The sequence below is a fragment of the Corvus kubaryi genome, unplaced genomic scaffold, assembly GCF_017639235.1.
Source record: "Corvus kubaryi isolate FWS band 111438036 unplaced genomic scaffold, C.kubaryi_AGA036_p1.0 37395, whole genome shotgun sequence".
Classification (NCBI taxonomy): Eukaryota; Metazoa; Chordata; class Aves; order Passeriformes; family Corvidae; genus Corvus; species Corvus kubaryi.
This window is the reverse complement of record NW_024581134.1, coordinates 5535839-5548313: the sequence shown is the minus strand read 5'-3', so window position 1 is coordinate 5548313 and position 12475 is coordinate 5535839. Positions and strand designations below refer to the sequence as shown.

Here is a 12475-nt window from a genome sequence, read left to right as displayed (position 1 = left end):
ATATAATTAGGATGATCTAATGCAGTCATATATTAATGTTGGCAAGAGCTCCTCGCCTTAATACCAGCCCGGAAAGCCTCCCGTAATCCGGACCCGCCGGCGCTCCGGGCCCTGGCGAGGTGACAGCGGTGCCACCAACACACACTCACAGGTATTGACATCAGGGGGGGCTCACCTGTGACCCTGGAGAGGGGAAAATCCAGCAGCTGGATTGCCAGTGCTGAATCACAGGAGCTCTGTGAGACATCAGCCACCGTTGGGGTCATCCAACAACACACCTGGAGCTGCTGTCACAGCAGGGAGGGCAAGCAGTCACCAGCATCCCCAAGTGCAATGAGGTTATTTGCATTTAACCTCAATAAAAATCACCATATTTTCATTTCATTCCCCTGCATTTCTTTTTTTTCTCTTTTTTTAAGGAACGCAAAATTGGATGGGAAAAAAAAATACATTCGAATGTAAGGAGGCTGTAAAGAAAACCATTTTTAGGTCCAGGGAGACCCCTGAGTGTCCCCCCAGCAATGGTCAGTCAGCTGAGACAAGGAATGTGTTGAACAAACTGGGCTAAGCAACTCCTGCACAGCTCTACAGAAGAAGACACTTTTCAGAAGGTTTTACTGTCGCCGGCTTTTGCATAAAACACCTCACTGCATCTACTTATTATTACTGCTTTACCTAATCAACCCAACCACATCAATTGTGCACCTTCTGAGAGCTCCCAAAATATGGTCAACTTGGAGAAAAAACAATTAAAACCCAGAAAGTATTGGTACAAAAGAGGAGCTGCATTTTTCAGGGATGAGCAAGATGCACTGGTAGCAAAGTACTTCCTATAATCTTCCATTACAGGGTGAAGGTTTTAATAAAGTGCAATAAAAAAAGCTCACATTTTGATCTTTTCCCAGAGCTAGACATGGTTTAATTAGCTTGATCTCATTATGTAAACTGGAGAGGAAAAAAGAACACCATTAAAGCAATATCCCACCGGCAAATGAGACAACCTTGACATCAACTATGATGTTTTCTTGGAGAACTCTCCCCTGCCTTTGATGCAGCTTCCACACCTCTTCCTCATCACCAGATCTTCATCATCCCACCTTTTCCAGCTGCCCTGCTCAATCCAGTGGCATTTCTTGTTCTCTGCTTTCCCCCAAGCAGCCTGGAAAATGCTATTAGGGAAAAAAAAAAATTAAAAAATCCAGCTAGATGTTGTCTTGGTTGTATTTAGCCCGAGATCATTCAGCGTGCTCTTTAGAAAAGATCAACTGGAACTAAACGTTGCCATGATATACTCCATCTGTTAAAGTACATACTTTTGTAATAACACATTCAGAATTCAATAAGAAAAGCCAGAATTACAAACAAGGTGTCCATAATGAGCCTCAATATAATTATTAAAGCAGATAAAGCAAGCCTGGGTTTCAACACAAGGAAGTTATTTGGACCTTAATGATAATGAAAAGTAAAAAAGCATCTGTAATTTCCGCTGAAATGTATTTCAGAAAGTCAGCTAAGTGCACGTCACTTTGTTAAGACTATTCTTATTATTGTGTTTGCACTGACAGCAAAATGCTTCTTAGTTCCAACTCCTGGGATATATAAAAATATGATTAGAGCACTATAACAATACAACAATGGATTAATTTGCCCAAGCATTACATTTGGATCTGAAAGACTTCGATAATTTATTTTACCAACTGAAAGGTGGTTATTTTGGGATCCTGGCTCAGAACTAAGCAGTTCAGTGCAGCATTTTGAAATGTTTTTTTTTATATTCCAGCACTGGCAACACTGTGAGGTTCCAGTGATTTTCTCCTGTTTGCCTGTAACCCTGAGCTTTTGTGCCAAGCCTTATCCTGGGATTTAGCTTGGGCTGCCTGCTCCAAAGGGCACCCCACATCCCACAGCCTGCAAAATAACCAGGCAGCAGTGATTTATCTGGTAAAACTGCTACCCAAGGAAAAGAAAACGATGCTTTTTGGGGATGCTGAACAATCTTACCTACGACAGGCAAGGAGAGCAGAGAGAACTAAACCACGTTGAACAGTGAAGGTGACAAAGATGGACCAGAAGCTGTTGGGATGTCTGGCCTGGAGGGCAGATAATAAAAAGGAAAATAATTAACTCATCTGCTGAGTGTCCAGCAGAGCCATCCTCTACAATGGCAGGATTAGCATGGAATAATCACAGATTATCAGCAAATTCAGGTGCTCCCTCTCAAATTAGAAGGGGATTAGAAAGAAGTGGAAGTTGACATTTTGGCCAAAAATGGGGACTTAGAATGATGTTTTTTCAACAAAGCAAAAGCCCCCAGGAGCTCAGTTATGGGGCAGTTCCAAAGGCATTGGGTCTGTGGAGGCAGCAACAGCCCAAGGATCAGAAATAAAGAACAAACCAGAAATACCCAACACCACCTGACAGCACAGACAGGATGAGCACAGCTCTGACCCCAAGCTCTTAAAATCATGGAATCACAGCATTGTTTAGGCTGGAAAATCCCTCTGAGATTATCCAGTCCAACCATCTCCCCAGCACTGCCAAGGCCACCACTGACCCCTGTCCCCAAGTGCCACATCCACAGGGCTTTTAAACCCTTCCAGGGACGGGGACTCCACCACTGCCCTGGACAGCTGTGCCAGGGCTGGACAAACCTTTCCACCAAGAAATTTTTCCTAATATCCAACTCAAACCTCTCCTGGCACAACCAGAGCCTGTTCCCTCTCCTCCTGTCCCTGTTCCCTTCGAGCAGAGCCCGACCCTCCCCGGCTGCCCCCTCCTGTCAGGGACTTGTGCAGAGCCACAAGGTCCCCCCTGAGCCTCCTCTGCTCCAAGCTGAGCCCCCCAAGCTCTGGATTATTGTTTCAGGAATATCTTCAACTCTTAGGCAATGAGACTTATCTTGCAAGAGACTTTTTTTTATCCTAAAAGAGATTTTTAGGAAGACTGAAATTTCCCTGCTCTTCATCTTCCTCCCTACCTCTAGTTATTCTGCAGTTAATTTTTGTGCTTATTTTTGGGTTTTACAAACTAAAATCTGGTCAAGTATAACATCCCACATACCCTTTTTTTTCACTTGAGAAGTAAATCTTCCTTTTTTTTTTTCTTTCCAGAAGAGAGGAAAGACAACAACAGGGTCAGGGCCCAGTGATGTGGCTCTTTAAAAGTGCCAGTGAATTTTTCTGGAAGGTCTCATTCTCCAAGGTTTAATTAAAGTCATAAAGCTTATAAATGTTCTTTGTCAGATTTTCTTCCCTGGAGAGTTTGGGGCAGAAGCTCCTGGGTCAGGATTACAAACAGGACGTGCAATTGGCCTCTCCAAACGGGCACCAGGCAAGAAGGATGGGTCTGAAAAGCCTGGAATTTTGTGAGGATTTGAGCAGCCTGAAACACTGTCTGGAATTCATATGCAGTGTTTTGTATGGGGTTTGCCCCTTCCCCAGTCTACAGCAAGACTGATTTACCAGCTCGATGGTGGGATAGCACGGATTTGGGAAAGGAAGAGGAGGATAAAGGGCAACTGGAGGCCTGTCTACCTCCACACAGAGTCATCTTAGAACTGTTCCTGCCCTGCTTTCCATATGGAACCACGTGAGCTTCCCATTCATTGCTATCAGTGCCTTGCTGGATTTGGATGATTGCCCAATGCTACTGTTGCCAGAAATCCGAAACATCACAGGGGTGATTCATCTGATGCCTTGACAGCTCTGGAGCTGGGCTGGAGTTGGGGGGGAGACCCAAAAACCCAAATACCAGCATGGAGGGATCTCGAATCCTGCTGGAGCCACAAACAGAGCAAAACTCTATTCCCATCTGGAGACAGGCTGAGAAAAAGCTGGGGCTGTGCAGCCTGGAGAAGGCTCCAGGGAGACCTCACAGACCCTTCCAGTACCTAAAGGGGCTACAGGAGAGCTGGGGAGGGACTCTACATCAGGAACTGTTGTGACAGGACAAAGAGTAATGGGTTCAAACTGAAAGATGGGATAATTTAGGTTAAATATTAGATAGAAACTCTTCTCTGTGAGGGTGTACAGGCCCTGGCACAGGTTGCCCAGAGAAGCTGTGGCTGCCCCTGGATCCCTGGAAGTGTCCAAGGACGGGCCTTGGAGCAACCTGGGATAGTGCAAAGTGTCCCTGCCCACAGCAGGGATGGAGCAGGATGAGCTTTAAGGTCCCCTCTGACCCAAACCATTCCACAATTCTATCCTGGCAAAGCCCTTCCCCCTTGATGCCGTTTAAGTCTTGTTTAGACAGTGCTCGCTCATCCAAAGAGTTCACAACTGGAGAATAAGGGAGGCTTTGTACCTCCTTGCTCTGCTATGTTAAAAATTGATTTAGCATAATGGTTTCAAAGAGATTAAAATCCAATTTTGTAAATCAAAGCAGGAACTGCACTGACTCATTCCACAGCAGCAGAAAGGAACCTGCTGAATTCTGAAAACGACAGTCGCAGCCCCGAGCCTCTGTTAACACACACGCACAAAAAGTGATGAACCAAACAAACCCACAGTTTAATAAGCTGCTTCTTATCGAGTGCATCTGCTCTCCACATCTCTAAGAAGGGATTTTTGAATCCCACAATGGTTTAGGTTGGAAGGGACCATAAAGATCATGTAGTTCCAACTCCCCTGCCATGGGCAGGGACACTTTGTGCTAGACCAGGTTGTTCCATGATGATGATGATGGTCATCATCATCATCATCATCTCCAGATCTTCTCCAGATGATTTCCATCTGGAGAAGAAGAGCAGGCAGCATCTGGGTCAGCCACAGCTTCTCAGGTAGCATCATCCTGCTGGTCCTGCTCCGTGTGGGGCACTCGTGGCTAAACCAACATGAGATCCTTTCTCCTCCAAGCATTTATCATCATTCAGGAGTCAGCTTTGCATTATTCCAGCTCTATAAATGGCTTTCAGCATTAAACCCGATTTACAAAGAAAACAACCCGTAAACAAACACAAATGGGCAAAATAAGATAAATTGAGATAAAACAAATGCGCTCTGCACATGTTCTAAGAACTCCAACATACAAACTACCTCCTCCAAGGAAAACACATTTCCTTTAATATCCTGGATATGCAGAAATAGCTGTAAAGCAAAAAATCCGCACATTCAGAATCATTTATAGTGAGTACCTTTGATGGTGACGGCATCTCTTGAAGCAAACACAGCCACAGCTGACAGAGCCTGATTCCAGGCAGGACAGAGATGTTCTGCTGGCTGCAGACAGCCCAGCACTCATTAGATCTTTGAAACAAATTCTGCCTCATTTCTTACAAGCAGTACAGAAATCCCATCACTAATTCACATGTAAACAAGCAATCTGAGCTTTAAAGAGCACCTGAAGCTCTGCACAGGCACAGAAGAAATTGTGGCTATTCCAGCTCAGTACTCACAAAGATAAGGTGGGGTCTGGTGGGGTGTTTTAATTTTGTTTTCTTTCAGAGAGAAGATAGTGACATTTTCCCTGGCTTTCTTTTCAATTCAACACTTAACCTTGCTTATGCTACTTATTTCTCACCTAAATCAAGATCTCTGTGCTACTACACAGAAATATTTTGTGTTTATCCTCAGTTCCCCAGCTCTACCCAATCTATTCTACAAAATTCCTGTGGAAAGGTAAGGGCTTGTCCTAGGGACTCATTTAGGGGGATTTGGAGGCATGGAAGCAGGAGGTGTGGAGGAAGCCCTCACATCACAGACATTATCCCAGTGAATGTTTTAGAGCTGGGAGCAGTGAGGAGGAGGCAGTCACAAACTCCCCACTGAGAAAAGTGAGATTAAAGAAATTTGTACAGAGAATGGCGCACGTGGGGTTGGTGGGGAGGAATCAGATCCACTCCCTGGGAAATTGGGAAAACCCTGGTCAAGGCCAGATCCCTGACAACAACTGAGATGTTTGAGACAAAGTGGGTGAAGTTCTTCTGGTGTCACTCCAAGCCCCCACCACAGCAGGCACCAAGCACTGCTGACTTCGCATCCTTCTAATCCACCTGGAAGACTCCCCCTTCCCCCTCGGATGGGAGCACATCCCAGCACCACAGCAGCTCCAGGGACAGGCATCTCAAGCACAGCAGCTTTGCCAACTCTGCCTGTGGGCTGGCATGTGCCACCAGAGCCATTCCCAGGAGCATGGGACCTGTCCTGGTGTGGCTCAGATAGGGATTAGGGAAGGAGAAAAGGAAGGAAGAAATCGTTCCTTCTTCTCCTGCTGACAACATGTGAACCAAATACAAACATCCCTTAATTAGCAACACCCTCCAAATCCCCAGCAGCTGCAGTTTTGATGGGCATTTCATCTAATCCAGCAATTCTTTGCATGGAAAACAACCACCTTAGCCCCACTTGGAGGATTATGGATTCCCATGGATTTCTGTGGGTGCTGAGTTAACTCCCGGTGCTTCGAGCACCAGGCACTGCGAGACACTCGGCTCGTCCCAGAGAACACATGAGCTGTCTCAGCTCCAGCCAGGGCTTCCAGCCCAACTCCAGAATTCCCTAACTGGGAGAGATCGCACCGGTACAGCCAGAAAGAAGAAAAAGACTTCTTTTTTCCCCTGAAAAACGGTGAGGAATATTTTGGAAGTGCATCCATCTCTCTTCCGCTCTGTCATCATCATCACCATCATCAAGAACCTTCAGCGCACAGCAGCAGCTCTCACCTCGCAAGGTTTCTGTCCCTTTTGTTGCTTTTATCTCACATGAAGTGAGAGGAAAAATGGTGGGCTCCTATTTCAAGGAGAAAATGATCTTTCCCAACTTCCATGCCCATGGGAAGGCTCCGTCCTGGGAGCCACCACAGACCCAGGACAGCTGGAGATCCTCATGGATGAGGACTCAGGAAAAGGTACTGTACTGAGAGGCGGCCTGGAGCAAGGAATTAATGCAAATGAGGAAAATGAATATTTAAATAAAACATTTATTAAGGACAGATTAACTCTGTCAATCAACTCCTCACTTTTGTTTTGCTGCGCGTGCATTCGGAGCGGCTGCACAAAAACCAGTTTCGGTTTTTCCAGGGTATATTTAGCTCTGTATTTAGAAGTGCAGCATCCTCTGAGATTTTATTTTGTTATTAAAAATGAAGTGCATTTCCTTGTGCAAAGGACTACAAATTGCTACTTAAACTTTCTTCCTTTGTCTATTTGCCTGCAATTTCCACCTCATTTACAGCCTTTTTGTGTCTGCCCTTTTGTTTAGTTTTTACCTTTGACATTCTCTTAATTTCTCTTCAGAGATACCTGACACCTTTACATTAAACTCACAATACCCATAATTCGGCAGTTTTTGGAGAAAGGCTGCTCAGCAGCAGCAGCAGCTCCCAGCCAGGCTGAGAGTCCTGGTGTCTGCCAGGAGGTTTGGAAAACCATTTCCAAAAGGAATTTTCATTTCTCATCTCCGAAGTTTGTATGGAGAGGAAGGAGCGCTGGCACGCTGTGATGGGTTGACCTCGGCTGGACCCCAGGTGGCCACTCAGCCACTCCATCCCTGTCCTTCTCAGCTGGGCACAGGAGAGAAAATGTAACAAAAGGCCCATGGGTTGAGGTAAGGACAGGGCGAGATCATTCAGCAATTACTGTCATGGCCAAAACTTGGGGAAATACCTTTATTTTATTACCAATCAAATCAGAAAGAAGAACTACATCTGAAAAGCACCTTCGCCCCACCCCTCCCTTCTTCCCAGACTCGACCTCACTCCTGATTTCTCCACCTCCTCGCCCCCAGCAGCACAGAGGAACTGGGAGTGGGGGCTGTGGTCAGTTCCCAGGGATCCTGCAGCCAGACCAGGGGCCCAGCACAGCACCCACCCCGTCCCTGGGCACAGCAAAGGAGGATGACCATGAACCACAACTGCCCAAGCTCCAAGGCTGTGCAAAGACATCCCCTCACCTCCACAACTCCCTCCTCCTCCTCCTCCTCCCAGTTGTTTGTTACAATGACCTTGGTGCCACTACACATGCCCAGGGCTGCCCGGTGCCCAGCTCCCCACTGATATTTGGGAAGCAGGAGCTCTACAACCATCCAAGGGTCTCCATCTCCTTCAGAAATGTCACAGATTAAAAGATTCTACCCATCACTCAGGCTGGCTGGACACACCAGGGCAGGGATACAATCCTACCTCAGAATGATCCCACCGGCAGAGACCCCCACTCATCCCTCCCCTATCTCAGTTGAGTCCCATAGCCACCAGCGACCTCAATCCCACTGTCTCCTGCAGCCCCAAGCCTCCCACCCACTGCAGCAGGGGTGGAGCAGGACCTACCCGAGCTGGCCCCTGCTCAGGGGCAGCTTTTGCTCCTCAGCCATCCCTTGCCAAGGCTTCTCCAGGTTTGCAGAGGAAGCACAGCGCCCATCTGCAGCTCCCCATCCTCCTCACAGGCCCCCCAAACTGAACTCAGCCAAAGCATTTTTGCTTCATCTTGGTCCTTTTCAATCTTGATTTCCTTTCAACGAGTGCTCCAGTGCAGCACTGCTGATAACAATGGGGTTATAATATCTTGCTGTTAGAAGAAATAATGAGAATCTCCTCCACCTCAGCATCTCCCGGAGCCCGCCAGGGCTGGAGTGGCTCTTCAGTGCACACCAGGGACAGGGCACACTTGAAATGGTTGTTCTGAAAAGCACTGAGCCCATCACCCCAGCCCTCAGCAGATCAGTCATACCCCTTCTGCTAATGCTTCCATTTTGTTTGCAGAATAAAGTGAAACTGGTTTGCCCCTAAATGTTTGCTCCCTGTCTCTCCAAGCACTTCTCTGCTCGTTTCCTCCCCTCCTGATCTCAAACCATGCCAGCTGTTTGGTTTTGTTCCCCAGGTAGGACAATCTGCCAATTCCCCTTTAATAAAGGAGAGGGGAAAGGCAAAAAAAAACCCCAAAACTCAAACCCAGCGACAGTCCGGAATTGGCATCTCCATCAAACACACTGGCATGATATTAACATAAAAAAATAAAGCAAATAAAAAGACTCTTGGCCATGATAATGTGCATTTCCCAGAATTTTCACTGTGTCCCAAGGCTGAACGGCTTCATAAAATTACAGAATGGTTTGGTTTGGGAGGGATCTTAAAAATCACCAAATTCCTACCCCTTGCCACGGGCAGGGACACCTTCCACCATCCCAGGCTGCTCCAAGCCCCAGTGTCCAACCAGGCCTTGGGCACTGCCAGGGATCCAGGGGCAGCCCCAGCTGCTCTGGGCACCCTGTGCCAGGGCCTGCCCACCCTCCCAGGGAACAATTCCTTCCCAAGATCCCATCTAACCCTGCCCCTCTGGCACTGGGAAGCCATTCCCTGTGTCCTGTCCCTCCATCCCTTGTCCCAAGTCCCTCTGCAGCTTTCTCTGCCAACACGCAGGAGCGAGGATAAAGCCCTGTGAGCTGCCAGCAGTGCAGCTCCTCCTTCCCCAACACCACAGTTTTTCCTCCTGGAAACACCACCCACCAGCGGGACCGTGGAGCGCCGGGTCGGAAATTCGGTGCGCGCTGAGATTTGATTTTCATCTACTTTGTTAAATTTCTGCTAATTGCTTTTAACGTACTTCCTCCGCCAGCGTCTTTATAGCTTAATTCCTCCTGGGCATTCGCTCCTGAGTTCCACTGAGTGCAGCAGGAAAATGAAATCTAACCACACACCAGTGATGTAATCACCCATGGCCTTTGGAAAAAAACAGAGCAGAGGTGGCTTTTTGGGGGGGATTCGGGTTTTTTTGTGACCAATGGCCATCATCAGGTTTTGTAAATTGAAGAAAACTGAGCAGCAGAAGCTGCAGTCCTATAAATACCACGAGGCTCGGTGTGATGTCATGCTGCCCAGTGTTTTATAATTGATTAGCACATTGGAAAGCGCAGCAGAAAGGCTCTGAAGTGAAAAAGTTGGCTCAGAGGTTGCCTAGAGAAGCTGTGGCTGCCCCTGAATCCCTGCAAGTGTCCAAGGCCAGGCTGGATGGGGCTTGGAGCAGCCTAGGATAGTGGAAGGTGTCCCTGTCCATGGCAGGGATGGAACAAAATCTTTAAGGTCCCTCCCAACCCAAACCATTCCAGCATTCTATGTAGTTTTAATAAAATTCACCTCTAACCTTCCTGCTTGAGACTGAGAGAAGCTGTCACTACAAACTAAGAAGCTTCAGCACATCTCGAGTCACCAGCAAGCTGCAGCCAGCGGGAATTAATGCACTAATGCTCTTTCACTACCCGACAACAAGGATGTGAGATCCATAACTCCCAAACAGTATTATGCACAGCACATACTTTTCATCATTACGCATTAATAGATTTGGGAGTGAAAGTTGGAGGGGTGGTGTTACATGTCAAAATTAATTATAATGCCAATAAGCTGAAATTCAACAGGGAAGATCAGGTTGACTAAATTATTGTGTTGAGTTATCAGCACTGAAAAAATCAACTGCAAGAGGCTGTAGCCTTTGGCTGCAAATCCAACTGTAGATTGAAAAATAATGAGAAGCACAAAAAAAAAAAAAAAAAAAAAATTCCCAGCCCAACCCATTGCAGAGGGTTTGAAGTGACTGAGAGCAGTTCCAAGTTAGGTTGATTTTATCCAGGATATAATTTTGCATTACAGCTGTTGGAGAGTTCAATTGGACCTTAACTTTTCATCACAGGCTTACTAAAATCTGGGACCAGTGCCCACGAATGATGTCAGCTCAGGTAAATCAGGCTGTTTGCTTCCTTTGCACTGTCATGGAGGAAACTCCAGCTCCATTCCTGTAAGGCTTTCCCAGTGTCTTTCCAGATGAGGCACCACCAGAATCCATAAGGATAATCAAAGGGAGACCATAAATTCCCCCCATGCTGAAAAGAGGCCAGCTGGCAACTTTGGAACACCACAGTCAATATAACATTGTTAAAATAAAACTAAACCAAGAAAACCCCCAAACCCTACAAGCAGAGACCCTCCCCAAGCCCACAGCATTTAAGCATTCACTGCTTTCCTAAGAGCTGAGTACTAAGAAAAATCTTTCTTTGCACAAGGATGAGAACAAGCAAGTGCCACACGGACATTTAATTCCTACAGAGCCAATTAAATGGGAACAATAAAATACAGTCCGAGTTAACGCTGGACAAAAGGATTAAGGAATGAGGGAGGACTGATTTATAAACATCCACACAAAAACCTGGTTAAGAAGAAGTAGGGGAATTAATAAAAGATAAAAAGGAATGATTCCAATATGGCTAAGAAGGGGAATTCCTTTATTAAATTTGTCTTCAAAAGTAAATTAAGGAAAGATGCCTGTGCTATCAGAGTGATGGTGAGTTTACAAAAATAGCTTCCACTGAAGGAGGGAAAAGGGAGTATCTGGAAAATGCAGACATGTGCCAAATCACTCAATCTGTGCAATTAACCAAGGAAATCAAGTGTTGTTATTTGCAAAGAATTATTTTTTAAAAGGGGAATCTAACAAATTCCTTCAAAACATAAGGCTAATACCTAATTCTGGAAATTACTTAAATGGATGGATGCAATTAAGTTCTATTCCTAGCAAAAGAATGGGGAGAATATCCAAAAAAAAAAAAAGGATCTCTTGCAGAGAGCAGCTCAGCAGGCTGCAAGTAGAGCCTTGCAGAGAACACCTCGTCAGTTAGCACAAACTATTTATTTAAGGAAAAGAAGAATGGAAATGTGGATTACAGGAGCGTTTTCCAGAGTCAATCCTAAAATTAAAAGCAAAAATCCTGCAAAAATCTGAGCAACCTCAATTCTCTCAACTTTAGAAGGGATTAGGATTTAGCACCTGCAAGGCCAACTGGAAACAAAGGAGCTGGAGAAAACAGCCAAGGAATCACATGGATCTGTGTTAGATTTAATTTTAACAGCTTTGGTAACAATGTGGGAGAGGAAAGAATACAGTTTATGATAAAGTTTCACCTACTACATAGTGAAATGTATTGCAGGATTTGACTGGGAAAATAAATACAAACAAGGGAAGTCTTGCTTTGATTGCCTGGGACATCACAAATTTGGGAAGGTGCCTCACTTCACTCAGGACCACCTCATGAACAGCACTCAAACAAGGAATTTCCCTGCCCTTTTCAGAAGGCCCTCCCAAACCTGCCAGATCTGAATGGACATGCCAAAATCACACAAAGAGTTTTCCTTTTGGAAAAAATAGAACTGAAACCGAGGTGATCTATCAGCAAACCACAGCCACACTTGGAGGTGGAGCTTTTGGGGATGCACCCATCCAAACAAGGAGCTGGAAAGGCAGAGGGCAAGCAGCTCGAGATGAAATTGCACAAGGATGTGGCAGCTAAAAGGAGAGTTTGGTTTCAGAGACAGAACACACACGTCTCACATAGCAGGATGTTCCAGCCTCCTCTCTCCACAGATGTAATTAATCCATAAATGGAATAATGTATTCACTTCTGGACACCTCATTACCAGAGAAGACATTGACAAATTGAACAGAGTACAAAGAAAACAACAAAAATGTTTAAGGGTTTGAAGGGAAAAATTTCTCTGGGAA

The 12475-nt window shown here is 45.8% G+C and overlaps 1 protein-coding gene across 1 annotated transcript in view; it reads right to left on the bottom strand.

Annotated features, from left to right (window-relative positions):
* Positions 1-2087, bottom strand: part of NEXMIF (neurite extension and migration factor) — a 64718-nt gene extending 62631 nt beyond the window's left edge. The window contains 2 exon segments of the mRNA XM_042040050.1: positions 986-1169; positions 2002-2087. The gene's annotated coding sequence lies outside the window, so the exon portion shown is untranslated.
* Positions 2088-12475: the final 10388 nt, after the last annotated feature.